The sequence below is a fragment of the Miscanthus floridulus genome, chromosome 12, assembly GCF_019320115.1.
Source record: "Miscanthus floridulus cultivar M001 chromosome 12, ASM1932011v1, whole genome shotgun sequence".
Classification (NCBI taxonomy): domain Eukaryota; kingdom Viridiplantae; phylum Streptophyta; class Magnoliopsida; order Poales; family Poaceae; genus Miscanthus; species Miscanthus floridulus.
In genome coordinates, this window is record NC_089591.1 from 48980286 (window position 1) to 49004048 (window position 23763).

General features: G+C 41.7%; 1 pseudogene; it reads left to right on the forward strand.

The window, feature by feature from the left end:
* Positions 1-15020, forward strand: part of LOC136495831 (uncharacterized) — a 35813-nt pseudogene extending 20793 nt beyond the window's left edge.
* Positions 15021-23763: the final 8743 nt, after the last annotated feature.

Consider the following 23763-nt stretch of genomic DNA (forward strand, 5'->3'; position numbering starts at 1 on the left):
GTCTCACCCTGCTCCATATCTAAAGATTGGATTCATCCTCCCTGACGACTTCTCCCCATTCCCTCAAGATGATAAGTATAGGGCAAGACAAGACGTTTGGGTCAACCATGGCTCCAAGGACCATACCCTGCGCCCTGGTAGGAAAAGTACTTCCAGGGGATGACAGGACAGGTGTTTTAGACCCTTCCGGGCACCGCAGAGCCCGAAAGGTTGTACGGGTGTGTGCTCCTCGCCCTGTAGAGTTGTAGGCGCCGCCTTCAGCCCTAGGACACGCAACCCGACAAAGATATACAACAACCGCTACGCTCCAGAAAAGGACTTAATATCTCCATGCACAACGGACATTCCATCACCACGCTATGGACCTAAGGGAGCGGCACCCGCTTCCTGACCCCTCAGGTCCACCAAGTCAGAAGGCCTTGACCACGTCGTTGCTTCGAACCCCGACCCCTCGTCCCTCCAACGAAGACTCACAGGAACCAGAAGGCATGCGAAGCAAGGCTGGGAGAGGCCAATAAGTCAAAACCACTGTACTACAGCCCACACCCTGCGCAGGGCAGCATTCTGTAATTGACCTGACATTCTACAGAGACATCAACAGTATTGTAGGCGCCTATCTTCCTTCGCACTCATCAGAATGAAGGAGGAGGATTGGGTAGACATGAGCCATGAGACTAAGTAGAATATACATCCTAAAACCTCGCCCTTGTAAAAGCCACCCCCTTCCTCTATAAAAGGGGATGCACTTCCTCCATCAGACGGATGGACTCTTGAGACCGAACAATACGACACACAGATACACATAGTCAAGTTGTTTCGAACCTCTTGACATCCCTTCAACCCTTCCATCAGAGACTTGGGACCAGTCCCTCTCTCGATCGTTTGTACCCCTTACTACAAACCATTCACGGTGCTAATAACACGAGCAGCAACAAACTAGACGTAGGGACTTTCGGCCCGAACCAGTATAAATCTTGTGTCCTTTAGCGCACCATCCGAGCCTAACGCGCATTACTATAAATTTACTTGCCGGTGCTTGTACGAAACACCGACAGACATGCTATCACATTGGCCTTCAAGAAGCTTACAAGCTCATCTTCAAAAGCTTCTACTGCTATGGCAGAACCTTCTAAGTTATAGGGCCCACATGCACCTGTCACTGTCCGACGACCTTTGACATTTTATGCATATGTTTCCATTAACTTAAAAAGACTGTCGGGTGTCCTCGGGGAACCCCGAATCATCCACGATTTCTGAGCAGGATCACGTTACAGAGTCATTGCAGTATTATAATATTTATTCAAATATCAATACCAGAGTAAAAACAGCGGAAGTCTTACGATATCATAGTTTACAAACCAGTTGTTTCTAACCTTACAAACTAAGTTCGATAATTATTACAAACCATAGTAGTAGTGGAGCGGCATAATTAATATATACATAACACACAAAATAAACATCCTGCCCAAGGATCACACATTTTACTTCTCATCGTCAGAACAAACGATAGTCATGCAGCACGATCCAAAACAGATCTGCTCATGAGGCTCACCTGCAACAAGGGGTCAACGAACCCTGAGTACAAAAGTACTCAACAAGACTTAACCGAAACAAAATTGAGAAGACTCAGGAATGCAGGCTCATGGATTCAAGGTATAGCTTTAACAATAATCAAAGTTCTTGTGCGTAAAAGCTCTTTAACAAAATTCTTTATATAGAAAACTTCATAAAATCATATACAAAGCTGACATGATCCATGTTGAGATCATGAAACTTCATATCCAACACCTTCACAAGCCTTATTCAAGTTCCAGTTATTAATACTACGATGATGAACAGAGAAGTGAGTCTCCATAACCGAGGAGCAACGACGATTCGAACCGATTAAAACCCAGCTGGGAATTCCAGACCACACGACATATGCAGGTCCCCGACCTACATATACCAACCTACCCTCGGATCCTCTAAACAAGAACGGGTCCGCGCCACCCGAGAATACAGTACTCCACCAATCCAGCCCATTGCCACGTGGGTACATGCTATTCCCGCCATCTCTCCACTCCCAGTGCGCGAGTAGCCATTCTCGTAGTAGAATCACCAAGTTCAGGCTTACCAGAGTATGTGGTTAGTACTACAAAGTCTCACCGCACACAGTTCAACAACGGACGTGCCTTAATCGACCCAGGCGGAAAGAACCCGCTCACAAGACCTCCATGTCTTGTGGCTCACACACACCGAGTCCACCCGGTCTAGATTTATTACTCCACATGCTCATATTTCATGATAACATAAGTAACCAAAGATCCATTTAAAACCTGCAGGTGACAGGTAATCACCTGGCTAAGCATGACTAAGCATATCTAGTCATTTTCGAATTAAAACTGGTAACAAGGTAGATATGGAAAAACAAGGTTGGTAATGCACCAATTAGGTTTCCACTTAACTCCTAATCACTTAATGCAGTAACGGAAAGCAAAAGCGAATTTAATTTGTACAACACAAGGTAGGGTTGTATGCATCCGAGGCTTGCCTTCGTTGATGGAAAAGTCCGGCTCCTGCGACGTTACACAAGTATTCGATCCCACCTCAACAGACGGATTAACCTCCTCCACAACTTGATTAACTACCACGTGCTCACCTTCGTTCACTACACGTAGTAATATTGCCATGTTTACCATGATGCGAGATACAAAATATGATGCTCGATGATGGATGCCAATTAACAACTAATTAAACATATTCATAAAACTTATTTCAATTGAACTCAAATTTTTTTTGTAAAAGTTCATCACATGATAACTAAGTGGCAAAACAATTTTCACAATTTTTGGATAATTAATTAAGCCTAGAAAAATCATGAAAACTCATTTATTAATTAATTGAGCAATTTTTATCACATTCAAAAATGACTGAAAAGTAACATTTAATATTTTTCCTAAATAATATACATCACAGAGAGGTCACACAAAAATTTTCATAATTTTTGGAGCTCTAAATAAATCTACACAAAAATAACAAATTACAGCACTATTCAATCATTTCTGAAAAAGGAAAAATTCCATTTTGAACTCACCCGCTCACACAAACAACTCGGAAAGAACCAGGAGTCACACAAACAACTCGGAAAAAAAAACCTAGAGCTCACACAAACAACTCGGAAAAAGAACCTAGAGCTCACACAAACAACTCGGAAAAGAACCTGGAGCTCACAAAAACTACTCGGAAAAGAACCTGGAGCTCACACAAACAACTCGGAAAAAGAACCTAGAGCTCACACAAACAACTCGGAAAAGAACCTGGAGCTCACACAAACAACTCGGGAAAGAACCTGGAGCTCACACAAACAACTCGGAAAAGAACCTGGAGCTCACAAAAACAACTCGGAAAAGAACCTGGAGCTCACAAAAACAACTCGGAAAAGAACCTGGAGCTCACAAAAACAACTCGGAAAAGAACCTGGAGCTCACAAAAACAACTCGGAAAAGAACCTGGAGCTCACAAAAACAACTCGGAAAAGAACCTGGAGCTCACAAAAACAACTCGGAAAAGAACCTGGAGCTCACCCCGAACGCACTGGAGCATAAAGCTGGATCAAAAGAGCAATGGATGAGTGGTTCGACGTGCACAGGAAGCACCAGTAGCTCACCCTAAACTCGATGGAGCAAAGAACAGGGCTGGAGAAGCAACGGTGAAGCAGGTTGACGATCCGAGCAACCACGGCGGAGCAAAACGTCGACGGTGGCGGTGCTCCGGCGACTGCGGTGGACAAAACTACCAAGCAACAAGGTATTAAGCACCACGGCATCAAGGCAAAGCTGGAGCTACGCCGAGCAAGGACAAATACGCACCAGAGAGCTCTGGCCACGGCGACACGCTCACGACGGTGGTGCTGCCGGCCGCGAGGAAGAAGAGCAACGAACGGGGGTTCCCGATGAAATCAAGTGACCAAAACTGGCTGGCTGGGTGCGCAAGGATCAGGCGAAGCTAGGACAGGCTTTGCTGGGACGGCAACGGCGCTGAATCGACGATGAAAGCTCGACAGAGCAGCGGCGATGGCGACGGGAGAAAACAGAGAAGGGAAAACGAAGAACGACGACTGCACAGGCTTTATAGGACGGCCAGGAAGCAAAGAGAAGCCACGCAGGGGCCTTTTCCATGCCAGCGCAAAGCCAAGGACAGCCACTGTCGCGTCTGGAAGCAGAAGGAAGATCGTAGACGGTGATTTGGCTTCCCCAGTACTGTTCATCAGAATTACCAAACTGCCATTCGATTTAAAAATCCAAATTACTCAAAAATTTATGTAACAACTCAAATTTAAAGTTCTACAACTTTGCTTTTATAACCATACCCAAATTCGGTCTACATTTTGAAATGCAAATTTGAATTCGAAAAGGGAACATTTAAAGAATCTCGCCTTTTCAAATTACTTCAAAATTTTCTAAACAACTTTGAAAACTCCAAAAACAAACTTTGTATAACTTGACAAGCTCTACACTTTTGCTTTTAGGCTCAACCCCAAAATATGCTTAGATTTTGAAATGAGTTTTTTAGGGTAGGCTTTAAATACTAAAAAATCAAGGTTTTCATGAAAATTCAAAATCCAAACCAAATTTTTAACTCAATTCAAACCATACAAGGCAACACTCATAACATAAATGTAGACTTGTTTTAGTGAATGCATATCAAAGTTTTCCATATAACCAAATGCTTTGCAATGCATATGATGACATGTCCTGTTTTAGTATTTAAACACCCGAGGTGTTACAATCCTTCCCCCTAAAAGAAATCTCGTCCCGAGATTCAAAGTCATAGGGTAAGTAATGGAAAAGGAAATGTGTCAGTCCAAAAATATCCAAAATCTGTTCATAAAACAGCTGAGGTTCCTTTACAAACTTGATTGGTAACAACATAGTACACTAACATTATTCTATATTGCCACAAGAAACTCTGGAAATTTTTCTAACAAGTAATATTCGGAATAAGTTAAATCCGGTTCTAGTTCCACTCCTTCAACTTCAACATTCTGTTTAAGCACTCGAAGACACTTTTTCAATTGAGAAACATGGAACACATCATGCACAGCTGCGAGATGTTCAGGTAATTTCAAGCGATATGCCACTTTTCCATACCTCTTCAAAATTTGATATGGTCCAATGTATCGGGGTGCCAACTTTCCTTTAACACCAAAACGGTTGACTCCCTTCATTGGTGATACTTTCAGATATACAAAATCTCCTTTGTTGAATACCAATGGTCTCCGCCGTCTATCCGCATAACTCTTTTGGCGGGACTGAGCTATATTTAGATTACTCTGTATTTGCCTAACCTTGTCTTCTGTTTCTTTCACAAGGTCAACTCCAAAGAATCTTCTCTCTCCCGGCTCAGACCAACTCAATGATGTTCTGCATCTACGACCATAGAGTGCTTCAAATGGAGCCATTCTAATGCTTTCCTGATAACTATTGTTGTATGAGAACTCAGCCAAAGATAAGCACTCATCCCACTTATTGGAATAGTTAAGGACACAACACCTTAACATATATTCAAGTACTTGATTGACTCTTTCAGTCTGTCCATCAGTCTGTGGATGATAAGCTGTACTATACAGAAGTTTGGTACCCAATGAAGAATGCAATTGTTTCCAAAAGTTGGAGACAAACTGTGTACCCCTATCTGACACAATAGTCTTGGGTACTCCATGGAGACTCACAATTCGCTCTAAATACATCTTGGCATACCGTATAGTGGGATATGTATTCTGGACTGGAAGAAAATGTGCTGATTTGGTTAGTCGATCTACAATAACCCATACTGAATCAAATCCCTTTGATGCCTTGGGTAGACCAACAATAAAATCCATACTTATGTCCTCCCATTTCCAAGATGGAATAGGTAATGGTTGTAATTCACCAGCAGACCTCAAATGTATTGCTTTCACCTTTTGACAAGTATCACACTTCGCTATATATCTAGCAATCTCTATTTTCATTTTAGTCCACCAAAATCTTTGCTTTAAGTCATGGTACATCTTGTTGCTTCCCGGATGGATAGATAACCTAGTAGCATGTGCCTCTTCTAGAATTGACTGCCGCAACTCAGGAACTTTTGGTACCACTAGGCGATCCTTGAACCATAACACATCTTCATCATCTATGCTGAAGCATTCTGCTTTTCCATTCTTGACTCTTTCCTTGATATGGGCTATACCCTTGTTTTCCTTCTGAGCAACAATAACTTGATCTCGAATAGTGGCTTCAACAATTATGTTGGTCAAACTACCTTGTTGAATTACCTCTACATTCAACTTCTCCATTTCTTGACATAGCGTCAAACCCATTGTTCTCACTGTCAGACAATTACAATAACTTTTGCGACTAAGGGCATCTGCAACCACATTTGCTTTACCCGGGTGATAATGTACTTCCAAATCATAATCCTTAATCAGTTCTAACCATCTTCTTTGTCGCATGTTCAAATCCGATTGAGTAAAGATATACTTTAAACTCTTGTGATCTGTATAAATATGGCACGTATTACCAAGCAGGTAATGCCGCCAAATCTTCAGAGCATGGACAACTGCGGCTAACTCTAGATCATGAGTCGGATAGTGTTCTTCATGTTGCTTAAGTTGCCTAGATGCATAGGCAATGACTCGGCCTTCTTGCATCAACACACATCCAATACCAATACCTGAAGCATCACAATAAACATCAAATGGCTTCTCGATATCAGGTTGGGCTAATACTGGTGCAGTAGTCAATAGCCTCTTTAAAGTCTGGAAAACCTCCTCACACTCTGATGACTAGACAAACTTGACTTGATTCTTCAACAACTCAGTTATGGGCTTTGATACTTTAGAGAATTCTGGAATAAACCGACGGTAATACCCCGCCAATCCAAGAAAACTCCGAACTTGATGAACTGTGGTTGGCGGTTTCCAATCAAGCACATCCTTCACTTTGCTAGGATCAACTGCAACTCCTTCGGCTGACAAGACATGTCCAAGAAATTGCACTTCCTTAAGCCAAAAATCACACTTGCTGAACTTGGCATATAGTTGATGTTCTCTCAAGCGGGTCAGAACAATCCTAAGATGTTCCGCAATGTTCTTTCTTATTCTTGGAATATACTAGAATGTCATCAATAAACACCACTACAAACTTATCTAGCTCAGGCATGAATACTGAGTTCATCAGATACATGAAATGAGCTGGAGCATTTGTTAAACCAAAAGACATTACCAAGTATTCATACAATCCATATCTTGTGGTAAATGCCGTTTTGGGAATATCCTCAGACTTAATCTTGATTTGGTGATAGCCTGACCTCAAATCTATCTTGGAGAAAACTTTGGCTCCGGCCAGTTGATCAAAAAGCAAATCTATCCGAGGTAAGGGATACTTATTCTTGATAGTCACTTCATTCAACGGGCGATAGTCAACACATAACCTCAGGGTCTCATCTTTCTTTTTCACAAATATTGCCGGACATCCCCAAGGTGAGGAACTAGGTTGGATAAACCCCTTCTTAATCAATTCTTGTAACTGAGTCTTCAACTCGGCCAATTCCTTAGGTGGCATCCTATAAGCCCTCCGAGAAATCAGAGCTGTTCCAGGTTGCAATTCTATGTTAAACTGGACATCCCTATCAGGTGGTAGACCGGGTAGATCTTCTAGAAACACATCCGGAAATTCACACACTACCGGAATATCTCTAATCTCTTTGACAACAGTTGCACAAACCTTGCCCACTGATCTTCTTAGAGTTGGAAGTTGGATGAGAAGTTGAGAATTACTATCAGGCAAACTTACTCTTAAAGTCCTATTCAAAGCATCTATAACAGCCTTATGCTGATATATCCAATTCATTCCCAAGATTACATCTATATCCTGATCCTTAAGGATAATCATGGTAGTGGGAAAAATATGCCCACCCAGGTTTACGGGTACCTGGTATACCATTTCCTTAGTACACAGACGTCCCCCGGGCGACTGTATAAAGAAACTTTCCTTTGTTGCCCCAATTAAAATTTCATGCTTCACGACAAATGTTCTATTGATGAATGAATGCGATGCGCTAGAATCAAAAAGTATAACTGCAGGGTGATTGGCAACAGGAAACATACCCATCATCACTGGCTCCCCTTCTGGAATTTCTCCAGCTTGAATATAGAACACCCGTCCTGTCTTCCTCTCATCTTTGCCCTTCTGAGCATTCTGATTGGGGTTCTTGTTTGGTGCCTGACCCTGTTGTTGATTGGCAGGGGCCTTCTGATAATTTTGATTAGCCTGCCTAGGATATGGATATTCCCTGGAGAAATGACCAGTCCTTCCATAATTGTAGCATGGGTAGTTGTGACCCTGGGACGTTGGAGCATTGCCACCAGAAGCATTGGTTGACTGTGAATTCGGATAGGTTATAGCAGGACGGACATTTAACTGTTGCCCAGCCTGAAACTATGGCAGACGATAAGGAGGACGATTATGATGTACTAGATGATAAATCACCCTCTGCCTCTTCTGATTTCCCCCAAAAGATCCAGACGGCACACTCTTTTTCTTTTTGAGCTCCTTATGCTGTCGATACTTTGACTCTGAAGCAATTGCAATATTTACTGCCTCATGATAAGTGACATTGGTGCAAGTTGTCATCATTGTTTGCAGCTTGGTATTTAAACCTCTCATAAACCACCTCTTCTTCTTGGCATCAGTATTAACATGTTCGGATGCATATTGTGACAGGTGATTGAATCTTCCCACATACTGCATCACTGTTTGATCTCCTTGTTTCAAAGCAAGGAATTCATCTAGCTTCATTGCCATCACTCCTTCAGGGATATAATGGGCTCTGAAGGCAGTTCGAAACTCAGCCCAAGTTATTGGAATGCCAGCTGATTGCATAGCCACTAAGTTTGCCCACCAAGCACTTGCTGCTCCTCTAAGTTGCTGGGCGGCAAACGTAGGTTTCTGATACTCCGTGCATGGAATAAGGTCAAATTTCTGCTCTATGGTTCGAAGCCAGTCATCAGCCTCCAATGGTTCATCTGCCTTGGTGAACACCGGTGGTCTTGTGTCTGTAAAATCAACATATGTAGCCTCCTGTCTGTTATGGTGACGACCACGGTTTCCTTGCATCTGATTCTGATTACTTAGGGCGATCTCATGAAGCAAACGAGAATTTTCAGCCGTCACATTGACAAGTGCAGTTATAGCATCAGCTAGATTTGTTGGAACTGGTGGCGGATCTGGAATACCATCCTCATCTTGTGAAGTTCCAGGAACATATGAACCCCGCGTACGACGCATCTGCTCATAACAAACCAAACTTTATTCACAAGCCTTTATTGAATTGCACAAAAGCTTACTCCAGACATATTACATAGGGTTTACTACTATAAACACCAGACCCTATAAGTACCAAAACAAGATACATAGCTTAACCATAATTAACTATTATACAACTCTACTCTTTTCCGTGATTACTTCAAACTTCAGGCTCGGTATCCATTCCAGAATTATTACCGCCTTCATCATCACTTTCATTGATCATTACTAATTCTTCAGGATCTTCTTCTTCTTCCTCTTCCGATTTGTTATCATCGGCAAGGATGACACCGGGGTCCATGGCATCAGCTTGAGGCTCATGATTTGGATTTAGTAGATTGCTAAGCCTATGAACTTCCTCATGTAGATAGGTATTATGTTCTTCTAAATCTTCTACATAGAATTCTAGCTCATGAGTTCTAGCTCTAGCTACATTTTCCCTATGCCAAGCCTCATTTCGTCCCTCCACCATACGAACTAACATGCTTTCATAGTTCCTGTGTGCGGTGGTGAGACGCCTTAATTGATCCTGTAATTCTCCTACCTGTATAGCATCCAAAGCCCTATCTCTAGTAGCTTGTGCTAATTCTGCAGAAATTCTCTATATCTCCGCCTGGGGATCAGGCCTAGAGCTGCTACTACTAGCACCGTCATTCCTAGGGGCAAGTTAGTGATGAGGAACTCCTTTGGGTCCAGTGGACTTACGAGGCGTCATCTTGGTACGAGCCATACTGTAGGAAGCTAATTTAATCCAAGTAAGACCACTTGATCAAAGTCTAAAGAGCAGCTATGATGGATTACATTACTTAAACCAGACTCACTACTCAACTCTAGACTCAGAGGTGAAGGAAGTAACGAGTGAATTAATAATGATGCATGAATCGTTCTTACGAACAAAATCATCAAAGCTTATAATGCACATAAACAACATTTATTTTTATATAGGGCATAGTAATATTACTACTCCACCACACAAAACCTTTTTAATCAAATAAGGAATGGTGAGAAAGAAATAAGATAAGTCAGAAGCAATTTGGACCAAATTAGCAAGTTAAATTTAGTCATCCCAAATCATTTTGAAGTTTTTGTAAATCAATACAACAAAAACCTTGTAACGATAGCTTCGATACCATTCTGTGGCAGAACCTTCTAAGTTATAGGGCCCACATGCACCTGTCACTGTCCGACGACCTTTGACATTTTATGCATATGTTTCCATTAACTTAAAAAGACTGTCGGGTGTCCTCGGGGAACCCCGAATCATCCATGATTTCCGAGCAGGATCACGTTACAGAGTCATTGCAGTATTATAATATTTATTCAAATATCAATACCAGAGTAAAAACAGCGGAAGTCTTACGATAGCATAGTTTACAAACCAGTTGTTTCTAACCTTACAAACTAAGTTCGATAATTATTACAAACCATAGTAGTAGTGGAGCGGCATAATTAATATATACATAACACACAAAATAAATATCCTGCCCAAGGATCACACATTTTACTTCTCATCGTCAGAACGAACGATAGTCATGCAGCATGATCCAAAACAGATCTGCTCATGAGGCTCACCTGCAACAAGGGGTCAACGAACCCTGAGTACAAAAGTACTCAACAAGACTTAACCAAAACAAAATTGAGAAGACTCAGGAATGCAGGCTCAGGGATTCAAGGTATAGCTTTAATAATAATCAAAGTTCTTGTGCGTAAAAGCTCTTTAACAAAATTCTTTATATAGAAAACTTCATAAAATCATATACAAAGCTGACATGATCCATGTTGAGATCATGAAACTTCATATCCAACACCTTCACAAGCCTTATTCAAGTTCTAGTTATTAATACTACGATGATGAACAGAGAAGTGAGTCTCCATAACCGAGGAGCAACGATGATTCGAACCGATTAAAACCCAGCTGGGAATTCCAGACCACACGACATATGCAGGTCCCCGACCTACATATACCAACCTACCCTCGGATCCTCTAAACAAGAACGGGTCCGCGCCACCCGAGAATACAGTACTCCACCAATCCAGCCCATTGCCACGTGGGTACATGCTATTCCCGCCATCTCTCCACTCCCAGTGCGCGAGTAGCCATTCTCGTAATAGAATCGCCAAGTTCAGGCTTACCAGAGTCTGTGGTTAGTACTACAAAGTCTCACCGCACACAGTTCAACAACGGACGTGCCTTAATCGACCCAGGCGGAAAGAACCCGCTCACAAGACCTCCATGTCTTGTGGCTCACACACACCAAGTCCACCCGGTCTAGATTTATTACTCCACATGCTCATATTTCATGATAACATAAGTAACCAAAGATCCATTTAAAACCTGCAGGTGACAGGTAATCACCTGGCTAAGCAAGACTAAGCATATCTAGTCATTTTCGAATTAAAACTGGTAACAAGGTAGATATGGAAAAACAAGGTTGGTAATGCACCAATTAGGTTTCCACTTAACTCCTAATCACTTAATGCAGTAACGGAAAGCAAAAGCGAATTTAATTTGTAAAACACAAGGTAGGGTTGTATGCATCCGGGGCTTGCCTTCGTTGATGGAAAAGTCCGGCTCCTGCGACGTTACACAAGTATTCGATCCCACCTCAACAGACGGATTAACCTCCTCCACAACTTGATTAACTACCATGTGCTCACCTTCGTTCACTACACGTAGTAACATTGCCATGTTTAACATGATGCGAGATACAAAATATGATGCTCGATGATGGATGCCAATTAACAACTAATTAAACATATTCATAAAACTTATTTCAATTGAACTCAAATTTTTTTTGTAAAAGTTCATCACATGATAACTAAGTGGCAAAACAATTTTCACAATTTTTGGATAATTAATTAAGCCTAGAAAAATCATGAAAACTCATTTATTAATTAATTGAGCAATTTTTATCACATTCAAAAATGACTGAAAAGTAACATTTAATATTTTTCCTAAATAATATACATCACAGAGAGGTCACACAAAAATTTTCATAATTTTTGGAGCTCTAAATAAATCTACACAAAAATAACAAATTACAGCACTATTCAATCATTTCTGAAAAAGGAAAAATTCCATTTTGAACTCACCCGCTCACACAAACAACTCGGAAAGAACCAGGAGTCACACAAACAACTCGGAAAAAAAACCTAGAGCTCACACAAACAACTCGGAAAAAGAACCTGGAGCTCACACAAACAACTCGGAAAAGAACCTGGAGCTCACAAAAACTACTCGGAAAAGAACCTGGACCTCACACAAACAACTCGGAAAAAGAACCTAGAGCTCACACAAACAACTCAGAAAAGAACCTGGAGCTCACAAAAACAACTCGGAAAAGAACCTGGAGCTCACAAAAACAACTCGGAAAAGAACCTGGAGCTCACAAAAACAACTCGGAAAAGAACCTAGAGCTCACCCCGAACGCACTGGAGCATAAAGCTGGATCAAAAGAGCAATGGATGAGTGGTTCGACGTGCACAGGAAGCACCAGTAGCTCACCCTAAACTCGATGGAGCAAAGAACAGGGCTGGAGAAGCAACGGTGAAGCAGGTTGACGATCCGAGCAACCACGGCGGAGCAAAATGTCGACGGTGGCGGTGCTCCGACGACTGCGGTGGACAAAACTACCAAGCAACAAGGTATTAAGCACCACGGCATCAAGGCAAAGCTGGAGCTACGCCGAGCAAGGACAAATACGCACCAGAGAGCTCTGGCCACGGCGACACGCTCACGACGGCGGTGCTGCCGGCCGCGAGGAAGAAGAGCAACGAACGGAGGTTCCCGATAAAATCAAGTGACCAAAACTGGCTGGCTGGGTGCGCAAGGATCAGGTGAAGCTAGGACAGGCTTTGCTGGGACGGCAACGGCGCTGAATCGACGGTGAAAGCTCGATAGAGCAGCGGCGATGGCGACGGGAGAAAACAGAGAAGGGAAAACAAAGAACGACGACTGCACAGGCTTTATAGGACGGCCAGGAAGCAAAGAGAAGCCACGCAGGGGCCTTTCCCATGCCAGCGCAAAGCCAAGGACGGCCACAGTCGCGTCTGGAAGCAGAAGGAAGATCGTAGATGGTGATTTGGCTTCCGAGGTTACTGTTCATCAGAATTACCAAACTGCCATTCGATTTAAAAATCCAAATTACTCCCAAATTTATGTAACAACTCAAAAATCTCCAAAAATAAAAGTTGTTCTAAATTTAAAGTTCTACAACTTTGCTTTTATAACCATACCCAAATTCGGTCTACATTTTGAAATGCAAATTTGAATTCGAAAAGGGAACATTTAAAGAATCTCGCCTTTTCAAATTACTTCAAATTTTTCTAAACAACTTTGAAAACTCCGAAAACAAACTTTGTATAACTTGACAAGCTCTACACTTTTGCTTTTAGGCTCAACCCCAAAATATGCTTAGATTTTGAAATGAGTTTTTCAGGGTAGGCTTTAAATACGGAAAAATCAAGGTTTTCATGAAAATTCAAAATCCAAACCAAATTTTTAACTCAATTCAAACCATACAAGGCAACACTCATAACATAAATGTAGACTTGTTTTAGTGAATGCATATCAAAGTTTTCCATATAACCAAATGCTTTGCAATGCATATGATGACATGCCCTGTTTTAGTATTTAAACACCCGAGGTGTTACAGCTGCAATTGACCAATATACTATTTTCAGCAAGCAAGGCGGGTTATTTGGAGGAGAGGAGGCTCGAAGATCGGCACTTAGTGGCAAAATGAGTCTAGGTAATTACATCTAAACTGCTGGTAGTAATGAATTCAGCATACTTTTGTCTTGCTGGTAGTAATGAATAAGGATTTTATCTTGCCCTTTTTAGCTGATTGGTGGGATCAATATGGTGGAGCTTGCAAAGAACTACAAGAGATTGCACGACGCATTGTATCACAATGCATGTCCTCTAGTGGGTGTGAACGAAATTGGAGCACATTCGCCTTAGTTCATACCAAATTAAGAAATAGATTAAATTATGAGAAGCTCCACAAGTTGGTTTTTGTGCACTACAATCTGAAGTTGCGCATCAAACAGCTTAAAGACGAAATGCAAAGCCTTCACCAAATGCAAAGCATTGAACAAGAGGATTTCGATCCTTGTAGCATCTTGATGGAAGTTGCTCTATATGATGAAGGCAACCCTATCATGGATTGGTTGTGCAACTCTAGGAGTGAGTCTGTGCCGACACTTGATGAATATGATTGTAGTGAGGCTGAATCTCCTAACAACCCTAGCACATTTCTTATAGAAGAGTTAGGAATGAATGAAGAAGAGTTGGCCACATTTAAAAAGAAGCTTGATTTTGGTAAAAAAAAGGTGGTAAGAAAAGAAAGGTGGCATCTGAGGAAGATATTGGAGACTATTTTGAATCAGATTCTGATCAGCAAGGTAGCCCAACTTATGCAGAGTCAGGAGATAGCAGTTTTGATGGTAGTGAAGGCAGTGGTGTGTTTTATGTTTGGATTGACTATTTTATGCATATCCTGTCATAAGTTTTCTCGATGTAATGTGCTTTTGTTGAAAATATTTGTCAAAGGTGATGGTGATGCTGGTGGTTCTTGTGGCAATACTGGTGGTGTTGGTCAGCCTAGTCATGGTGAAGACTCTAATAGAGGTCAAGCTGATAATAATGTAGTTACAGGTCTAAATTCAGTTCGTAGGTTCTATTTCTGTCCATGAGTTATACTCTAGACATTAAAGAATTATTAGTTTTGGATGATAAGCAATAGGATTGATGCTTGAATGCTCTAGTACATGTACATATGTGTGCTAGGAGGCTTATATTTTGTACATATTTGTAGGTGCTAGAGATGTACAACCAGCCCCTCTCCGTCCAAGATCGAAAAGGCCGAAGAAAGTCTTTGTCAAAGGGGCCTCTATGGAAAGGTTAGATAAATCTCTCCCCTCATCTATAATTGGACTACAATTTTTCTCATGAAATTTTGAGCATATATCAACATTTGCAGTGATTTGGGCACCTAAGAGCTGTGGTGTTTTGCTGACCAGACTTCAAGTATATTTGTTGTTTTGGTTCATGTGGTTGTAACATTTTGGACAGCATACTGCTTTAGTGCCTGACCAGTGACCACAAGCATATTGTGCTATCTTGGTTCATGTACTTTTATGTTAATGTACTGTCTGTAGTATTTGGGACAATGAATTATGGATATGGACTACTTTTAAGTTAGGTTAATTCTCTTTGAACTTGTAATAGTTGGGATTTGGGACTGTTAATCCAATGGACTATGTGGAAGGGAAGAAGTCAGATGGCTATATGACGTGTTGGGTGAAAAATGATATTCTTGCATTTCTATATGTGTATTTTTCAATGTTAGCTGATTTGGACATAATCTATGCATTATCCAGTGCAAATTCAGGTGTTTTTTTTTAAATTTGTTCGAAAAGAAAACTATAAACCGCTAGATTTTCCGATAAGTCCGATAGACCCGTTTATCGATGACCTCCGGTATTTTTTTCCCTACCGGTAAATTGAACCTTGGTACTCTATCCCCTCAGACGACCTCTGCCGACAGATGCCTCAAACGCTTTATTGAGCGAGTCACAAAGGTGAGGCAGCCGCCACTCCTAGAGCTGCCCGGAGATGATATGGCCCACGGTGGACGCGCAACGCTTGTGCTCCCCAAGAGGAGCAAGCGGATAGTGGTGCAAAGCCTGTCGCATATCCCGGCGTCCAAGCGAGGTGAGCATCTTGTATTGAAGCGTCTGGGACTAACCAGCGGGATGTCGTCTCCATCCATGTCGGTCATGAAGGCGTACGAAGAAATCTACGGTGGTGACCCCGGTAACATGTAGGCACTTCGTGAGTTGTTCCCGCCGGAAGGCGACGTGGGTGCACGCAAGCGGCGCCGCCGCCGCTTGGCAGGCTGGGCATAGGCCTTCTAGCTGGAGCCGTAATTTGGGTTGATCAGTGTCCAATGTAAGAGTATAGATTTCAGTACACTAGGGTGGGTCTGAGCGTTTATGTAAAATTCTTCCGACTTCCTTGGGCGCCGCTAATGCGTGTTTGCGTGTTGTATTAAACTTTTTCTCTACCTTAATACAAAGACGCGCAAACCTTTTGCGTGATCGAGAAAAAAACATGCAGGGACCAATGACAGATGACCTTATGACTGGATTCTAGTGATGTTGTTATGAAGAACTTCAGTGTTTTGGAAGTATGGAGGATTATATGCCACATATAAGTGATCTGTTCCCAAGTGGATATATATGTTCAGCTTTCTTTTGCCATAAATCAGCTTTCTTTTGGAAGTATGGAGGATTATATGCCACATATAGTTATCATCTTTCTAGTACTAGATGGACAAATTCAGCTTTATGTAGTATTCTATTATAGCTAAATCAGTTATCTGCTACTACCTGAAAATTCTAAACAATGTATTCTCTCATAGCTAAATCTGGGCACACACTGAACTGACATATTTTCAGTGCCAAGTCTGAATCTCTTTTCACCCTTCAAAGTTCTCAAATGAACACAATCATCACAACAGCAGTGAAGTCTCAAATACACATAATAGTCAAACTCTCCAATTGGCAACCATTCAATCACAAAGAAAACCGAGCCACAATCTCAACTCACATCAATTACCCAATGATAATTCAACACTACTGCTTGTCTACTGGTAGTCTGAACTTTAGTATTTGGCTTCTCAAGGGCGACGTCGAGCGGCGTCCTGCAGGGCTGTGAGCTAGCAGCCATCATCCTCCCATGGCCCGTCGAAGCATCCTCCCATGGCCAGTCGAAGCCGGAACCATGAATCCGCCATCGTCAACGCAGAGCACGACGGGGCAGCTGCCAGCTGCGTTGCACGCTGGGGACAGCGCGAGGGCAACAGATTGGAAAGCGAAGGATGAGGGTGGGGAGGAGAGTGCTTCTCCATGGATCTGCACGTCTGCTCCAATGACGGGGATGGGGGGAAGAAACCAGCCGGCGCACGGCGGCCATCTCCACGGGAACAAGATCCTCTAACTTGGCTCTTTCTACTGCAGAGGACGTAGGACCTCCGATGCCATTCATTCCACATCCTGCGGCACGGAGAAAAAGCAAACGGAGGAGGGAAAGAAGGAGCCCAATAACAGCGCCGGATGGACGAAAAAGGCGCGAACCTGGTAAAAAACGGCGGGAGTCTGGTGAGAAAAGGCGCCAAAGACGACGCTTACGATCGCCCGAGCTTCTCCTCTTGCATCTCCTCTGCACTTCAATTGTGTGCAGGTGTGAGTAATCTTTCTCCCTTCTCTCTCGTCGTTCCTCTTTACAGTGGCTTCATTGAGATTGATTGAAATTTCATCACTAGGTTGCAGACTTAGTTTTTGCTTCTACTGTTGTCATGTAAGAAGCACGATGGAAGAACAAACTAACAAATTGCATCATGATTCCAATACGTAAGCAGCACAACCTCACTTTATCATTTCTTATGTGACATCATAAGTATTTTACCCTGGTAGTGCTAATCTATTTCATAATTTTTTTTCTGTACTTCCACAAGCCCTTCTCATGTTATTCTTTTTTGTTGCAGAGATATACTACCTGGCTTGGCACCTCATGTTGGCATGGAGTTTCGAACTTGGAATGAGGCTCGGGCATTTTGGCTTAGTTACGGTGGACAAAAAGGTTTTGAGGTTAGAAAAAGGTATACAAACAAAAGATCTTCTGATGGCATGGTTACATCAAGTAGATTTGTTTGTGCTAATGAGGGTCATAGATAGGCTGCAGGACAAAAGGGATCATTTAACTAAATGCCCTCAAGCTGAAACTAGAACGGATTGTCAAGTCCGCATGACTCTTAAATTGGATCGAAAGGAGGGACATTATAAAGTATCTGATGTCATTTTGGAACACAATCACAAACTGCACCTACCAAAAACCTTTCACTTATTGGTGTCACATAGGAAAATTTCTGATTTACAAGCATTTGAAATTAAAATGGCAGATGATGCGGGAATTGGACCAAAAGCAACACATGAGTTGGCTAGCCACCAAGTTGGTGGACCACTCAATCTTAGTTACACCCTTCATGATCACAAGAACTATTTGCGCACCAAGCGACAACGAGAGATGGCATATGGCCAAGCAGGTAGCATGCTTAAGTATTTTCAAGACAAAATTGCCAAAAATCCATCATTCCAATATGCATTGCAAATGGATTGTGAAGAACAAATAGCAAATATATTCTGGGCTGATGCTAAAATGATTATGGACTATGCACACTTTGGTGATGTTGTTAGTTTTGACACTACTTTTAGAACTAACAAGGAGAGCAGGCCTTTTGGTGTCTTTGTCGGATTCAACCATTTTAGAGAAACTGTAGTTTTTGGTGCTGCACTCATGTATGATAAAACATTTGAATCTTTCAAGTGGCTATTTGAGACTTTTCTAAAAACTCAAAATGGACAGCAACCTAAAACATTCTAAACAGATCAAGGTGCTGCAATGGGAAAGGCAGTTGCAGCAGTATTTGCAGAAGCATGGCATGGACTATGCACCTTTCACATTATGCAGAATGCTATTAAACATCTACATGAAGTGAAGAACGAAGAGAAGAAAGAAGAGAAGAAAAGAGAGAAGAGAAAAGAGAAAAATGAAGACACTAGTATTCTATCAGATTTCAGTGCGTGCATGTTTGAGTATGAGAGTTTGATCTATTGAGGCAAAAGTTTGACCTTTAGAGGAAAAAGGTGAGCAGGCCAACTTAGTTGGATAGTATATACAAGGTGAAAGAAAAATGGGCTGAATGTTATATTAAGGATGTCTTCACATTAGGAATGAGAAGTACACAATTGAGCGAGAGTTTGAACAATGACTTGAAAATCCATAATGAACTAAATTCAGGAAAAAGTTACCTAAAATCTGTATGAGACCACCACCTATGTTAATGCAAGCTAGCAACTTGTATACACCTATTATATTTGAGGCTTTTCAAGGTGAATATGATTTGATATGATTAATATATCTTAGAAAAATTATATTATTTTTTTTGCGAAATTAAATGAAAATAATTTTTATATAAAAATTATAGATATTGACGAGATCTACAACTTTCTAGTTTTGAGTTTTTTCATTTGAAGTTGTTAAGATGCTCAAAAAATTAATGACATATTTACACTTAAGGGCATTTTTGTCTTTTCACACCTGCAGTTTGACGGCGTTAGAGCCCAAACTGATGGAAGTAGTATGGAGGGCACGAAAAAGTTGGAGCAGTGGCGCTGAACACCGCTGAATTTTTTTGAGACACACAAGCATTGCGATATTTTTTAATGGCACATAGGGAATTGTCCCTATTGTTTTCTCCTTCTCCTCCTCTGTTTGCTTTTCTTCATGCCGCAGGATGCGGAACGGACGGCATCGGAGGTCCTACGTCCTCTGCAGTAGAAAGAGCCCCAAGTTAGAGGATCTCGTTCCCTGCTGCGTCCCGGCGTTAAAAACGCACGCTCCCCTGCTCAATCATTAGAGCATCTTCAAGAACATCCTAAATTTTTCTCCCAAAAATTATATGTTTCTCAACTCCTAAAAAGTTATTAAGATAAAAAAGGCGATCTCCAATAGTACTAATATTTCACTTAAAAAAAATCAAAATTTAGTCCCACTTGGGTTTTTTACGGTCCTTTTTTTTCCTCTTTTTTTTTAAGGGAAACCGGAGCTTCATTAACCACGGACAGGATTACAATCTCGGTTTATGTTATCCATGAGATCAGGTGGGATTATAGGCCACTCCACCACCTGAGAATCACGAGATACCAATCGAGCACAAGCATACGCTAACTTATTCCAATTTCTGCTAATGAAACGTAAACTGAAATCTTCAAAGCTCCGGCTGAGATCCTCTATTTGTGCAATGGTGTATTATCTGAAATGGCCGACCAAAATAGACCCGTTGAACAGAGAGAGATCATGGATGGTTCGTCCAGGGTCGCAGATCGTCTGACGGGGCACAACCAACACCCCAAGAGGCCACCCGATATGATTGTGGATGACTCTAGTCACCGATTTGGATGGAGTTTGTAGTTATGGCTTTTTAAGGATGTTGTAAAATTGTTGGGCACCACGGACCGTCCGTTAGGTCGGGCTTCAGATCGGTTGAATAGTCTGGACTTAGCAAAAATAGTGCAAGTGTTGGTTCACATGGACTGTCTGTCTGGTTAATGGTATATGTTTTAACTGGGTTTTTGCAATGGTAATTAAAAAACAATAAAACTACGTACATAGAACATCTATGAGAAGGACTGCATGTACGCATCGCCAAGATCTATTCAAGAATGACACTAATGTTTTGGCACATCCATGAGAAACCTTCGAAGCACTTCAAATTCCCATGCCACACCTCCATCCCCTCTACTGGAATAGGAGTGCCCGATCTTTCACATGTGAAGGTAACTCTTGGAGATGGAGGCCCAATCCATATCAAGATTTAGTCCATCTTGGATCAGACTCTAGGAGCGGATCAAACTAAAATGAACACCTAGGTTGTATATGGACTACGTGTTTGACATTATAAGCTAAGGAGTTAAGCTTTCCAACGCCACTCATCCCACATCAAAAATCCCTTTAGAGTTAACAGAAATCATCGAACAAGTTGGCGTCTAGAATCTGTCATGGTGTTATGTCACTGCCTTTTGAGCAATTTGGTTGCGTATCATGTCGCAGTTTGTTAGGGACGCGCTAAGAGGTACTTGGACACCACTTAGATTATATATTCAGTGGTCGTCATCCAAGTTGGGATTTGAATTTTTCTTAGATTAATCTGTTATCAAATAGTTTCATCATCCATCGGTCTGTGAGACCCCAACTTGTAAGTTTCATCTATATTAATTAGCAATATTTCTAGATTGTGTGATTTCTTTGTTCTTGATTCGTGAGCAAGGATTAGCTTTCGTGGCGAGGTCAACCTGGCAGTGCACGATTGCTAATTAGAGAAGTGGTCTTGCGGTTGTAGGGTTCGGGTCTTTGCATCAGAAGTTGTATGTGTGTGTCAAGTTTCCTCCCAATCATGACTTACCTTCACCTAACAGAAGATTGGACACTCCCACTCCCATCACCCTCCTTCACTTCCGATGCTCTACACCTTGCCATCCCAACATGTCTTCTTGTCTAGTTGCTCTTTACCAGTTGTTTTAGCTAGAAAGTTTTGCATACTGACGTTTATGAAACAACCAAATGGAACAAGTTGATTTCAACGATTCTAGATTTAAATTTGGAAATGATCTGGAAGAGTAATAGGTTTCGACGGCCAGCATTTTGACCAAATCACAAAAATCGTATCAACGTTTGATGTTTTATGTGATATTGCTCCATTGATTCCTAGTGCACATGTGTGAAAAGTTTGAAAGTTTGAGGACAATGCAACAAGTACCGTCCTTTTTTTTCTTCACAAGAAGATATCACAAGTGGAAACAAATGTGGTCATGTCATGTCTAAAAACAATGCGATGGAGTGGTATGGGCAGACCTAATATCAAATCACCAGCGATGGCTCATGATTTCTTTGAGAAGACTTGAGACATCGATGGATGTTGGCACGATGAAAGGTTGGTCAGTGGCTGCTCGAGGCAATGGTGCTCCAACAAGCATGAGTAGCATTGGGATGGATCCAACAATGTTTTAGATCTTATCACAAAAAAAACTATGTTTTAGATCTCATCACAAAAAAACTATGTTTTAGATCAAAAAGGCAATTATGAATCTGCAATCGAATGTACAAAATGTTCTAAAATTTTAATTTAGAAGAAGGCTAAGAAATTGAACAAATTCTGAGTGACTTAGGCCGTGGTTTTCTTAAGTACCGGAGCACACCAAAACGAAAATAAATACTACCTGACCTAAAAAAAATACTACCTTCATTTGGCCGGCGCGTGGCATCAACATAAATCGCGCAACATGTGATTGGAGTGGGAAAAAAGAAGACGAGATAGACGATAATAGGTTTAAGCCAAGGTCTTGATTGGCAATAGCTATATGAAGTTTGTGCCTATAAGTACAACAGAAAGGCATGGAGTAAGAACCATATAATGAGACAAAGAAGCAAAGGGATTTGCTAAAATTCAGGTGGCTGGATTTTAGTTTTCTTTCAGACGACGGTTATTGCATATATTTTATATTAAAATTGGAGATTCCGTTCACTGCAATTTCTGTAGACGCAATTCGCAATTTTTTGGTACCGAGAATAAAAAAACCATTAGATAAAACTACAAATCCGACAAAATCTGATTTGTGTCAGCACAAAGACAATTAACAATTTACAAGTATTTCTATAGGAAGACAAGGACAAAAATTTAATGTGTTATGACACAAAGACAAATAACAAGTAATAAAAGTAACAATTTACTTGTACTAATTGGTAGTACAATAGTGTTGCCTGAAATCAACTTAAAATTAGGAGAAGTTTTTTCTCGAACACTCAAAATGTTTGCGTGTCTCTGTATTAAGGTAGAGGAATAGTTCGAAACAACACGCCTTAGCGGCGCCCTAGGGGGTCAAAAGAGTTTTACATAGACGCTCAGACCCTCCTAGTGTACAAAACTATTGACCAAAGGCATTTTTAATATAAAAATAGAGTAAAATACACTGGTGGTCCTCGCCGTGACATCCTGGTCCCTAAACTCTCAAAACAGACGTTTAGGTCCCTAAACTCTATTTGGGTGTCAAAATAGTCCAAACGGGTCTAGACATGTATCCTTATGTGGGGGCCACCTGTCAGATTTATCACCCTCCTCCCTCCCCTGAGCTCCCTCACCTTCTCTCTCCCATGCTCACGCGACCAGGGGATGGCGCGGGTGATGCAGGAAGTCGTGGGGCACGGGCAGGCGACACGGACGGCGACGCGATGCCGCAGGCCTGGGGAGGTGCGGGCGACATGCGGTGCGGTTGTGCGGGGCTAAAAGGTCCTTATTTGGTTTTGGTAATTGAGTGACAACCTAGATGGACTAATGTGTTTAAATATGAGATACACAGGTGATTAGTCCACAGGTACACTTGTGTGAGCAACTTATGCCATGACGGTGAAGATGGCTTGGATTTGTTGCAAGGCTCACACATGTGATGAAGGAGCTTATTGCATATGAGACATGATATTGAGTCATGTGACTATGGTGGAGAAGATCATGACAAGACTTGGATTGATGGACCAGTTGTAAGCGTGAAGGGCAAGTTGGAAGTTTTGGAGCGACCGACCGCGTGGCGGTGAAGCTTGAGCAAGACTTGGCGTCGATGGACGAAGGCAACGGTAAAAATCAAGTGAGGTCAAGATCAATGAGCCAACAAGGTCATGTGATGATATGAAGTGGATCATATCATTTGTTGATCAAGGTTGGTGCATGTGTTGGATCAACATTGGAGGAGATGGAATAGAATGCTTAAGGCAAAGGTATAACCTATAGGGCATTTTATTTCACCGGTCATAGGTGTGTAGAGA